The following is a 13303-nucleotide window of genomic DNA, read 5'->3' as shown; positions in this document are numbered from 1 at the left end:
GGCCTCACTAATGCTTTGTAAAGTGGCATTATTACATCCCTGTCCCGCGAGTCCATGCCTCTTTTAATACACGCCAATATCCTGCTGGCCTTTGAAGCAGCTGATTGACACTGCATGCTGTTATTGAGTTTATGATTTACAAGTACACCCAGATCCTTCTCAACAAGTGAATCCGCCAGTGTAGCGCCCCCTAGGACATATGATGCATGCAGGTTGTTGGTACCCAGATGCATAACTTTACATTTATCTACATTAAACTTCATTTGCCAAGTGGACGCCCAAACACTTAGTTTGTTTAAATCTGCCTGTAATTCATGAACATCTTCCATAGTCTGAACTATATTGCATAGCTTGGTGTCATCTGCAAAAATAGAAATAGTGCTATTAATCCCTTCCTCTATATCATTAATAAATAAGTTGAATAATAGTGGTCCCAGCACTGAACCCTGGGGTACACCACTTATAACCGGTGACCATTCAGAGAAGGAATCATTGACCACAACTCTCTGGATACGGTCCTTGAGCCAATTCTCAATCCAATTACAAACTATATTTTCTAAACCTATAGTCCTTAATTTACCTATTAGGCGTCTATGGGGGACAGTGTCAAATGCCTTTGCAAAGTCCAAAAACACTAAATCCACAGCGGCCCCTCTGTCTAGACTTCTGCTCACCTCTTCATAAAAACAGATTAGGTTAGTTTGACAACTTCTGTCCTTAGTAAAACCGTGCTGGCTGTCACTTATAATGCTATTTATTGTCACATAATCCTGTATATAGTCCCTCAATAGCCCCTCAAACATTTTCCCCACGATGGATGTTAAGCTTACTGGTCTATAATTACCCGGGGAAGACCTAGAGCCCTTTTTGAAAATAGGCACCACATTTGCCCTGCGCCAGTCCCTTGGCACTATACCAGTCACTAGAGATTCTCTGAATATTATGAAAAGGGGGACAGAAATAACTGAACTAAGCTCTTTAAGAACTCTAGGGTGTAACCCATCTGGTCCCGGAGCCTTGTGCACATTTATTTTATTTAATTTAGCTTGGACCATCTCTACATTCATCCAATTCAGTATATCAGCCGATATATTAACAGCACTGGCACCGGCTACATGAGCTGCTCTTTCTTCTGTTGTATATACAGAGCTAAAGAACCCATTTAGTAACTCTGCCTTCTCTTGATCCCCTGTGATCAACTCCCCATTACCATTATCTAGGGGTCCTACATGTTCAGACCTTGGCTTTTTTGCATTTATATGCTTGAAGAATTTTTTAGGATTTGTTTTACTATCCTTGGCCACCTGCCTTTCATTTTGTATTTTTGCTAATTTTATTACATTTTTACAGATTTTATTAAGCTCTTTATATTTTACAAAGGCTACAGCTGTACCCTCAGATTTGTATTTTTTAAATGCCCTTTTTTTGTCATGTATTGCCCCTTTCACAGAAGGTGTAAGCCATGAGGGGTTTAATTTGAGTCGTTTATACTTATTACCTGTAGGAATAAATTTTGCACTATAATAACTTAAACTTAATCTATGTTTATCCTCCACACATGCGTTGTTGAACGTGACTCTTCCAGGCATATCCAAAATGGATCACAGATCCATTTTCTTCCTTTTCTTGGCTGCCAAAATAGCAATAGCTACCTCTTGGAAGAAAACCACTATTCCATTAGACTTAGTACAACGTAAACTGAACTCGATAATGATTAATGATCACCTACATAGTGCGGTAACCGACAAGTAAGCCCAATTCCAGAAGACATGGCAGGCTTGGATAACATATTCTGGAACAGTCTCGTAGCAATACTTTGATTACGTATTACTAGATTTGCTGTGCATTACTATTCATAGATTGCTCTATCCCAGGTGATGAATGCAGGAATATATGTGATACCTTTCCATCCCTTTTTTTTTATTCCCTTTTGATTTTTGTGTGTCTCCTTTCCCTTCCCTCCCACCTTTATATGCTTCATTATTCCAACTACATCCAGGCCGTATGTTGTTCGGACCTTGGAAATTTGTTGAATAATGGTACTCACATGATTATTCAATTATAAATTATGTTTATAATGTTTATTGATACAAATGGCGTGGTTTTTCAATTATATTGTAAAACTCAATAAAAAAACATTGTGAAACAAAATGGAGTCACTTCTCAGACGATTCCACTGTATTGGTACCTAAGGGGCTCTGGATATGCGAAAAATCCATTCCAGCAAAAACTGCGCTCCAAAAGCCAAATGGCACTCCTTCCCCTCTGAACCCTGCTGTGTGCCCAAACAGTGGTTTACGACCACACATGGAGTATTGCCACACTCAGGAGAAATTGTGTAACAAATTGTGGTGTGCTCTTTGTCTAATTCAGAAAAAAATTTAAACTTAAGCTACATATTATTGGAAAACAAATGTTTTTTTCACTATCACAGCCCAATTCAAATAAATTATATAAAACACCTGGGAGGTTAAAATGCTTACTATATTAGATGAATTCCTTGAGGGGTGTAGTCACTTTTGGTGGGTTTTTACTGTACTGGTACTTCAGGGGCCTTCGCAAAAGCGACGTGTTCAAAAATCATTCCAGCAAAATCTGCTCTCCAAAGCCCTTCACCTTCTGCCGTGTGCCCAAACAGCAGTTTATGACCACATATGGGGTATTACCATTGTTGAGAGAAATTGCGTAACAAATATTTAGGATGCTTTTTCTCATATTTTTTGTGAAAATTAAAAATTTTGAGCTAAATCTACATATACTTGAAATAATTTTTTTTCATTTTTACGGCTATATTCTAATAATATCTTTGAAACACCTTTAGGATAAAAATAGTCACTGCACCCCTAGATTAATTCTTTGAGGCAAAATGGGGTCTTTTTGGGGGTGTTTCTCTGTAAACCTTTAATGGTGCCTGGAAAACATCCTAATAGAAAGGAGGCCCCAAAATTCATCCCATTCAAAATTCATTTTTGAGGCCTGCACTGGTTCCTAAAAAAATAGGTTTTGGAAATTTTCTTGACATCCTAAAAAAATGTAAAAACACTTTTATAAAATGATGCTAACATGAAGTACACATATGGTAAATGTTAATTATTAAACCATTTTGTGTTGTATGATTATCTGTTTTACAAGCAGAAAAATGTACATTTTGAATAATACAAATTGTTCTAAAATTTCAAAGACATTTTGGTGTTCTTCACAAGTAAACACAGAATATATCAACCAAAATTTACCACTAAAATAAAGTACAATGTGTCACGAGAAAACTATTTCAGAATCGTTTGTATAGGTAAAAAGTTATTCCTACCTAAAGTTGCACATAAGGCCGGGGTGGGATTCGAATTTTTAACAACAGGTTCCCTGTTTTTCAGACTGAGACATGCGCGGGGGGGGGGGGGGGGGATGGGTTCACAGTGTTTTGCGATGTATCGCACCATTGAAAATGATTCTAATAATAAATTAAAACAATTATGATATTCCAAATACGCCCTACATTAAAGTGGACTCTAAATAAAGAAATTCCCTGTCCAGAATGTTTTAGTGTGGATTGCCACACTATTTATATAATTACATAGGCGTACAGACCTACCCACACATTATATTAAACTCACCCATTACGTATAGGCCTATATGCGCACATTCAATATTCTAAGCGTGCTCAGCCCATTTAGTTAGGCTGTGCACATGAGAAGGGTGGAGGACAGTGTGGCGTATACTGAGCTTTGTTCTGGTGCTTTATATATGTACTGAGCTTTGTTTTGGTGCTGTATATATGTACTAAGCTTTGTTGTGGTACTGTATATATGTACTGAGCTTTGTTCTGGTGCTGTATTTATATGCGAAGCTTAGTTCTGGAGTTGTATATATGTTCTGAGCTTGGTTCTGGTGTTGTATATACTGTATGTACTGAGCTTGGTTCTGGTGCTGTATATATCTACTAAGCTTTGTTGTGATGCTGTATATATGTACTGAGCTTGGTCCTGGTGCTGTATTTATTTGCAGAGCTTAGTTCTGGAGTTGTATATATGTTTTGAGCTTCTCTTTGGTGCTGTATATATGTATTGAGCTTGGTTGTTATGATGAATATAACTCCAGAACCAAGCTCAGTATGTATATATATATATATATATATATATATATATATATATACAGCACGAGAACCAGGCTCAGTACTTATATACAGCACCAGTACAAATACAGCTCAGTACAGAGATAATTTGCAAATTCAGTTTAACACCTGCCATATAAGTTTGTACGGCATAAAACTACAGCTCCCTGTATATCCAGAACAATAATAAGGATATTTTGGGAATTGCTGTTTCACAAAAAAGAACGATACACACATCATTTCGCTGCAGATCATACAGTGACTACAGTACTGAACAGTCACAGGGAGAATAAACATTTACATTTAGTGACTCACCGGTGATGACTTCTCAGATTCTAGTCATTCTCTTTACTTTTCCATCTGGTCCAGAACTCTATGATGCCTCCTGGCCATGACCCATTTCTGCGGAAATGGGTAAATTTGCTGCTCAGATGTCTTCGGAAGCTCACTTTTTCAACATTTCTGCACCTATAAACGAAGAGCAAATTCTTATGGTACCACACTCTATGCCCCCAAATATAATAGTATCATACACTGTGTCCCCGAATATAATAGCGCTACACACTGTGCCCCTGAATATAATAGTAACTTACACTGTGCCCCTGAATAAAATTGTGTCAAACACTGTAAAGTAATGCACCACACACAGTGCCCCCTGTAGATAGTGCCCCTCATAGAGCATTCTGTAGATAGTGCTCCCAGTAGAGCCCTCTGCAGATAGTGCTCCGAGTAGAGCTCTCTATAGATAGTTCTCCCCATAGAGCCCTCTCTAGGTAGTAGCGTTCCCTGTAGATAGTGTCCCCTGTAGCGTTCCCTGCATACAGGGCCCCCTGTAGCATTCCCTGTAGATAGTGCCCCCTGTGGCATTCACTGTAGCGTTCCCTGTATAGTGCCCCCTGTAGTGTTCCTTGTATAGTGCCCCCTGTAGATAGGCCCCCCTGTGGCGTTCCCTGTGGATAGAGCCCCCTGTGGCGTTCCCTGTAGATAGAGACCCTGTGGCATTCCCTGTAGATAGAGCCCCCTGTGACATTCCCCGTAGATAGAGCCCCCTTTGGCTTTCCCTGGAAATAGAGCCCCCTGTAGCTTTCCATGTAGATAGAGCCCCCTGTGGTGTTTCCTGTATATAGAGCCCCCTGTGGCAGTCCCTGTAGATAGTGCCCCATGTGGCGTTCCCTGTAGATAGGGCCCCCTGTGGCGTTTCCTGTAGATAGAGCCCCTTGTGGCATTCCCTGTAGATAGAGCCCCCTGTGGCGTTCACTGTAAATAGAGCCCCCTGTGGCCCTGTGGTGGTCCCTGTAGATAGGGCCCCATGTGGCGTTTTTCTGTAGATAGGGCCCCTTGTGGCGTTCCCTGTAGATAGAGCCCCTTGTGGCATTCCCTTTAGATAGAGCCACTTGTGGCATTCCCTGTAGATAGAGCCCCCTGTGGCGTTCCCTAAAGATAGAGCCCCCTGTGCCCCTGTGGCAGTCCCTGTAGATAGGGCCCCATGTGGCGTTCCCTGTAGATGGGGCCCTATATACAGAGAATGCCACATGGGGCCCTATCTACAGGGTCTGCTAAAGGGGCACGGAGGGCTCTCTCTACAGGGAACGCCACAGGGGTCTTTACAGAGATAAGGGCCCCCTGAGGCGTTCCCTGTAGATAAGGGCCCCTATATAGTCCCCTGTATAGTCTTCTGTGGTTCTCGTTCCCTGTATAGTGCCCTATAGTGCCCACAGTAGAAGCAAACACATTTCCTGATCGTGCTAAGGCAGCACACTTAAGGGTTAAGATACTTCATCTGACCGGATAGAAGAGACATATTACTCAGCAGTAATGAATGAAACAATTAGGAGGTCCCAGGTAACCTTAAAGAGGCTCTGTCACCACATTATAAGTGCCCTATCTCCTACATAAGGAGATGGGCGCTATAATGTAGGTGACAGAAGTGCTATTTATTTAGAAAAACTATCTATTTTTACCATGTTATGAGCGATTTTAGCTTTATGCTAATTACGTTCTTAATGCCCAACTGGGTGTGTTTTTACTTTAGACCAAATGGGCGTTGTACAGAGGAGTGTGTGACGCTGACCAATCAGCATCATACACTTCTCTCCATTCATTTAGTCAGCGCATAGGGATCCTGCTAGATCAGTATGTGCTGTCTTATGTGGCTGGAAGGAATGTCTATTTACTGTCTAAACACTTCAGTATCGTTATTGTGTCAGTATAAGGCTGGATTCACACGAGCGTGTGCTTTTTGCGCACGCAAAAAATGTGGCGTTTTTCCTGCGCAAAAGGCACTTAACAGCTCCGTGTGTCAGCCATGTATGATGCGCGGCTGCGTGCTTTTCGCGCAGCCGCCATCATTATGACACTCCATTTGGATGTTTGTAAACAGAAAAGCACGTGGTGCTTTTCTGTTTTCATTTATCCTTTTCACTGCTGTTGGGCGAATCACGCTTGTCCCACGGAAGTGCTTCCGTGTGACATGCGTGGTTTTCACGCACCCATTGACTTCAATGGGTACGTGATGCGCGAAAAACGCAGAAAGAACGGACATGTCGTGACTTTTACGCAGCGGACTCACGCTGCGTAAAAATCACGCAACTGTCTGCACAGCCCCATAGACTAAGGGTATGTACACACGATAACTGCATTTACGGCTGAAATTACGGAGCTATTTTCAGGAGAAAACAGCTCCTGCATTTCAGACGTAATTGCATGTACTCGCGTTTTGCGAGGCGTCAATTACGGATGTCATTTGGAGCTGTTCTTCATTGGATTCAATGAAACACGGCTCCAATTACGACCCAAGAAGTGTCCTGCACTTCTTTGACGAGGCTGTTATTTTACGCGCCGTCTTTTGACAGCGACGCGTAAAATTACAGGTCGTTGGCACAGTACATCGGCAAACCCATTGAAATGAATGGGCAGATGTTTGCCGACGTATTGGAGCCGTGTTTTCAGGCGTAATTCGAGGCGTAAAACGCCTCCATTACGCCTGAAAATAGGTCGTGTGAACCCAGCCTAATATAGGTCCATGCGACGCGCGTGAAAATCACACTCGTTGCACGGACGTATATCACGTTCATCTGAATAAGCCCTAAGACAGCACATACTGATCTAGCAGGATCCCTATGCACTGACCAAATTAATGGAGAGAAGTGCATGATGCTGATTGGTACAACGCCCACTTGGGCATTAAGAACGTAATTAGCATAAAGCTAAAATAGCTCATAACGTGGTAAAAATAGATTGTTTTTTCTAAATAAAAAACACTAATGTCACCTACATTATAGCGCCCATCTCCTTATGTAGGAGATAGGGCACTTATAATGTGGTGACAGAGTCTCTTTAAATAGAGCCTAAATCCCTTCAGAAAGCTTATTTTTTCTCTTCTATGACGACAGAAGACATCTATACCAAAATGCTTTATACAGAGGGGGTTCCTCTGTCCCTAAGCTGCGACCCAAGAGGACATGGGGGGCTGTATACTGGGGGTTTCCTCGGTCCCTCGGCCTGGCTTTTAAAAATCTTACCTGGAGGTAATGACAAGTCACGTTTCCAGTCAGGAGCGGCATACAGGTCTTAAATGTCCCTCGGCTCCTAGACGTGGATACCATACACCTCCGTACGGGTGTCCCAAGATGGCTGCCGCCGAGGTAAGGTGTACGCTGGATTCCGGCGCATGCGCTATGCACTCTCCCGGGCTTCGGTGCGGTCTGCGCATGCGCGAGAACAGATGTCTCGCGGGATCCCGGGGTTCAAGAAAGGATCGCGAATCCGGGGCTAAGGCGCTGGTGCAGCTGCTCGACCCTGGAGATTAAAGGCATGGTGTTGCCCGAAAAACATGTTTTTTTTTTTTTAATTAAACATTTAGTGTGTGGGTGATTAAACATTGTTCAAATTTTTTTTATTTTTTTCACGAGTCAGGAAATATTATAAATTATTTCTAATTTATAATACTACCCATTTTTGGTCACTAGATGGAGCTATTTCCCAAAATTGCAGCATTGCAACATTGGGTTAAAAGCTCTCGCTCTAGTGAGCTCTCAGCATCCCCCCCTCCTTTATCCTGGCTAGTGCCGGGATAAACGAGGGGTTTGAACGGTGTAACCTCCTACACTGTGTGTCGCCATTTTTTGAGCTAACACACAGCGTAGTAGGTTTACATACAGTAGTAAACACACACAAACACGAACATACATTGAAATCTCTTACCTGCTCCTGCCGCCGCGGCTCCCTCCGGCCCGTCCGCTCCGTTTGCTGCCGCTGTTCCATGTGCACAAGTCCGGAAGCCGCGACCGGAAGTAGTAATATTACTGTCCGGCCGCGACTTCCGGTCCACAGGAAAATGGCGCCGGACGGCGCCAATTTCGAATAGGACTGTGTGGGAGCGGCGCATGCGCAGTTCCCACACAGACGCCGTACACGGCAGTCAATGGGACGGGAGCCGTTCGCAGTCCCTATGGGACTGTGGCTGCCGTATTCCATGTCTGTGTGTGTCGTTAATCGACACACACAGAAATGGAACAAAAAATGGCAGCCCCCATAGGGAAGAAAAAGTGTAAAAATAAGAAACAGTAAAACACAAACACACAAATGAATATAAACGTTTTTATTAAAGCACTAACATCTTTAACATATAAAAAAATTATTTGCGATGACACTATTCCTTTAAGGTACCCAAAGCTTTCATTGTGTAATGTGAGAAGGGTTTTTTCATCCTTGAGGCCACTTACAGATAAGATTGTAATTTGCATGCCTTTTTTCCCAGATGGCAAGTCCTGCATCTCAAGGGAAACGTAAAAGGTCCAAGTACAATATGTGTAAAGGTTGTCAGCAACCGTTGCCAGGGGATTGGGACCAGAGTTTCTGCTCATCTTGCAGAGCTCCTTAACAATCCTTCCATACTGAAGCCGTGGGGTTTCTGTCCTGGTTTAAAGATCAGCTTACAGATGCCTTTCAGGAGATTAAGTCGGCTGCTATGCCGAAAAAATCTAAAGGTAGAAAGCAGACGCCCTCTCCGCATTCCCCTTCCTAATATGATATAAGAGATGTATGAATACCTCACTACGGATGCCTCAGGCTCAGGCTGGGGTGCAAATGTGGGAACATCATGGGTGCAAAAGAAATGGTCCAAACACATCAGCTGCTTTTCTTCCAACATGAAGGCGCTCAGGCGATCAAACTAGCCCTATTACACTTTCAGGCTGTACTCCATCATCACGATATACAAATTCAGTCGGACAACCTCCCTGCAGTGTTTTATGTATACAAGGGGGGCGCCAGAAGCAATTCCCTCAAAAAGGAATGCAGTCAGATTATGCAGTGGGCAGAACGCAATCTGAGATCAGTCTCCGAGGTCCACATACTTGGAGTTTTGAATCTGAAAGTCTTCTTCCAAATCACCAGAAAGATGGGCAAACCATTTTTAGACGTCATGGCGACCGCAAAGAATGCCAAATTAAGGAAGTTTTTCTGCCTGAACAGGCCGGATCACCCATATGCCACAGACAGTCTAGAGTTGGGAGAAGACCTTCATATATGTCTTTCCCCCCATCCCTCTAATTCCTCGGGTGTTGAAAAAAATAAGGAACAAGAAAGTGAAGGCCATAGCGATCATTCCTCATTTGCCCAGAAGGGCATGGTTTCCGCTCGTGTTGAAACTTTCGAATGGCAACTTCTGGAAACTCCCATTACGTCCATATCTCCTGCTACAGGAGGATTGGTTTTATCCCACGTTAAACAGGTTACTGTTGACGGCATGGAAGCTGAACGACAGTCTCTAAAAAATAAGGGCTTCTCTGATGAAGTAGTTGATACCCTATTAGCCTCCAGGAAACCCAGTACGACAAAAACATATTCTCGAATATGGCTTATATTTTCAAAATGGTGTCAGGATAATGACAGGTCACCAGATACAGTGTCCACAGTGTTGCAGTTTCTGAAAGAGGGATAAGAGAAAGGCCTCAAGCCCAATACATTAAAAGTGCATTTGACGGCCATTAATACTAATTCAGAGGTGAGGTTCTCCAACCATCCACTGATAACCAGATTCCTGAAAGCAGTTCAAAAATTAAGGCCATACTATCACAATCCTCTGCCCTCTTGGGAATTGCCCATTGTTTTGAAGCACGTCAGCCGTGCCCCGTTTGAGCCGCTTCATAGTATAAGCTTCTCTCATATAAAACCCTATTCTTGATAGCTATTACCTCCACAAGGCGGGTTGGCGAGTTGCAAGCTCTGTCCTGTAAGGAGCCTTAAAATGCATAGAACAATGGTGGAATTTCAGGTTTTTTTCTAATCCACCCAAAAAAAGTTAATAAAAGTTAATCAAAAAATTATATGTATGCTAAAATGGTGCCATTAAAATGTACAACTAATCCCGCAATAAACAAGTTCTCATACAGCTACATCGACGGAAAAATAAAAAATGTATAGCTCTTTGAATGCGCCTATAGAAAAACAAATAAAATAGCTTGGTCATTAGGGCCCAAAATAGGCTGGTCACTAAGGGGTTAAAGAACCACTAAACAAAACTTCACACAATATCCTACTTTTCATTTCAAGGATAGGTAAGTATTGATTTTCATTTTCAGCCCCTAATAAAAAATGTTCACATCCGGGATAACACCTGTTAATGTGACTTACAGGATTTTCAATGTTGTACTATTGCTGGGAGATTATTATTTTTTTTGACAGCTGGCAATACACATGACTCAAGTACAGTTAGAAGTTGACTATCACATGTAATCCCGATGTCCTTACCTCCTTCCTAAATAACTGGCGGTGTCATGTTCTCTATCTGTTATGCTAACCACGCAGGCAAAGTAAATATAGCATACTCTCCCATTATACCAGCTCCGTCTGACTGTGTCAGGGATAGAAACCACAAGCAATACAGTGGTAATCACCTGTGACACACATGATCAGCTAGAAATGACTGCAACAATTTGAGTAGAAGAAATTGTACCTGCAAGGTCAGTGTCCTTGGCCGACCCTTTATGAGTTTTTTTTAAGGGAACTAAGAGCAAACTACATGAGAAGTATGAACTTCTTTTAAGACATTTAATACATTGAACAGTTAAACTTATTCACTAGCCTTTTTGGAGAGGCTTTCCTGATTGCACATGACATGGTTGTATTAGCCCGTCTGAATGACAAATTACACTGATGATTGTGTTGCTTGAACAAAAATAACTGATGTGCTCATTGGATCTTATCTCATTTGTAAAACAAGTACCTACACGAAAGCAATTGTGCACTTTAGCGGCATTTTGTCACAAAGTAGTACTTTCTAGTTTACCTATCAGATAAAGGTCAGCATGTACATGCAGTTTTTGCCAAATGTTTCTGCCACTCTATACCTTCCCATGTGAATGTATCCTTATTTCTAAAAAATATGATCTCCTCCAGCCCTGTGTCCATGAGTTACGATGCCGGAGGACGATGGAGCACAGCGCTAGAAGTTGCACTTTCGCTACTGTTGGGCTGTGACGGATACTGTTTATGTCCCAGTTCCTGGATGCACAATCTGGAGGTGAATTTTGGCCGGTTGTTGGATTCAGCCTTACCCAGGGGCCTTGCTAGGGTCTTAAAAGATCAGGGGCACAGGCCCCGAGACACATATATTCCCCCCCCCCCCCGAAAAATAAATACATTTTTAAATACATATCGTAGACAGCATATTTTAAGACTAAGGCTCCTATAGCTACACCGCTGGATAGAATTGGATGCATTGTCTCAGCAGACAGTATCACACATGATAGGCTCAGATACATGGCCCCAGCAGACAGTATCACACATGATAGACTTAGGGCTCATTCAGACGAGCGTGATTCTCTTCCATGTGGTGTGTGTTGAAACAACGCACAGCACACGGCTCCATTGATATTAACTATTCACTATTTCACACAGCAAGTGTCCGTTGCGTGAAACTCACTGTATGTCCTATGTTGGTGCGTTTTCACACACCTAGCTGCCTATTGAAGTCAATGGGTGCGTGAAAACCACGGGCAGCACATGGACGACATCCGTGTGCTGTCCGTGTTTCACGCATCAATGAAACAAAAGTGCTTGCAAGTGTGTGAAAAACACATGCCACACGCAAAACACACTGATGCAAAAACGCAACGCACACGGACAGATTTACTCACGTTTTTTACACACGTAAATCTGTCACGCTCGTGTGAATGTAGCCTTAGATACAGGGCCCCAGCAGTAAGTATCCTTGTACTAACCCTCAGGGGCAAATTTGTCATTTCTGGGGCCACAAACAAAGATATGTCTTGGTACTCTAATCAAAGACACCTGTAGAGAATGCCTCACACAATGCCCACTGTATATAGTCACAACCCCCTGTATGGTTCCACACACAGTACCCCTGCCATACATACCCCTTGTAGACAGTGCTATAAAGTCCCCTGCAGGTAGTCCCACATACCCACCTTGTCTCATCAGACAGTATCATACATGATAGGCTTAGGCTTCATTCAGACTAACGGGAATTACGTCCATATTAGTCTATGGGGCCGTGCGGACATGTGCATGATTTTTACTCAGTGTGAGTCCGCTGAAAAAAAGTCCCGACATGTCCGTTCTTTCGGCGTTTTGCGTGAATAACGCACCCATTGAAGTCAATGGGTGCGTGAAAACCATGCATGCCGCACGGAAGCACTTCCGTGCGAACTGCGTGATTCGCGCAACAGCTGTCAAAAGGATGATTGTAAACAGAAAAGCACCACTTTTCTGTTTACAAACATCCAAAGGGAGTGTCATAATGATGGCGGCTGTGCGAAAAGCACGCAGCCGCGCATCATACGCTGATGGCACACGAGCTGTTAAGTGTTTTTTGCGCACGCAAAACGCCGCGTTTTTGCGTGCGCAAAAACGCCACGCTCGTGTGAATCCAGCCTTAGATACATGGCCCCAGCAGACAGTAACACACATGATAGGCTTAGATACATGGCCCAGCAGGCAGTATGACACATGATAGAGTCAGATACAGGGACCCAGCAGTAAGTATCCCTGTGCTAACATATGTTCACCCCCCAAAAACACAATGTGTGTGCGTGTGTATGTATATACATGTGTGTGTGTATATATATATATATATATATATATATATATATATATATAGAGAGAGAGAGAGAGAGCAACCATAGAACGCAGGAACGGCACCAGGACTTCAGAGTAGGTGAAACACGGTGG

Source organism: Rhinoderma darwinii, chromosome 1 (genome assembly GCF_050947455.1).
Source record: "Rhinoderma darwinii isolate aRhiDar2 chromosome 1, aRhiDar2.hap1, whole genome shotgun sequence".
NCBI classification, from domain to species: Eukaryota; Metazoa; Chordata; class Amphibia; order Anura; family Rhinodermatidae; genus Rhinoderma; species Rhinoderma darwinii.
Note: the sequence above shows the minus strand (reverse complement) of the source record.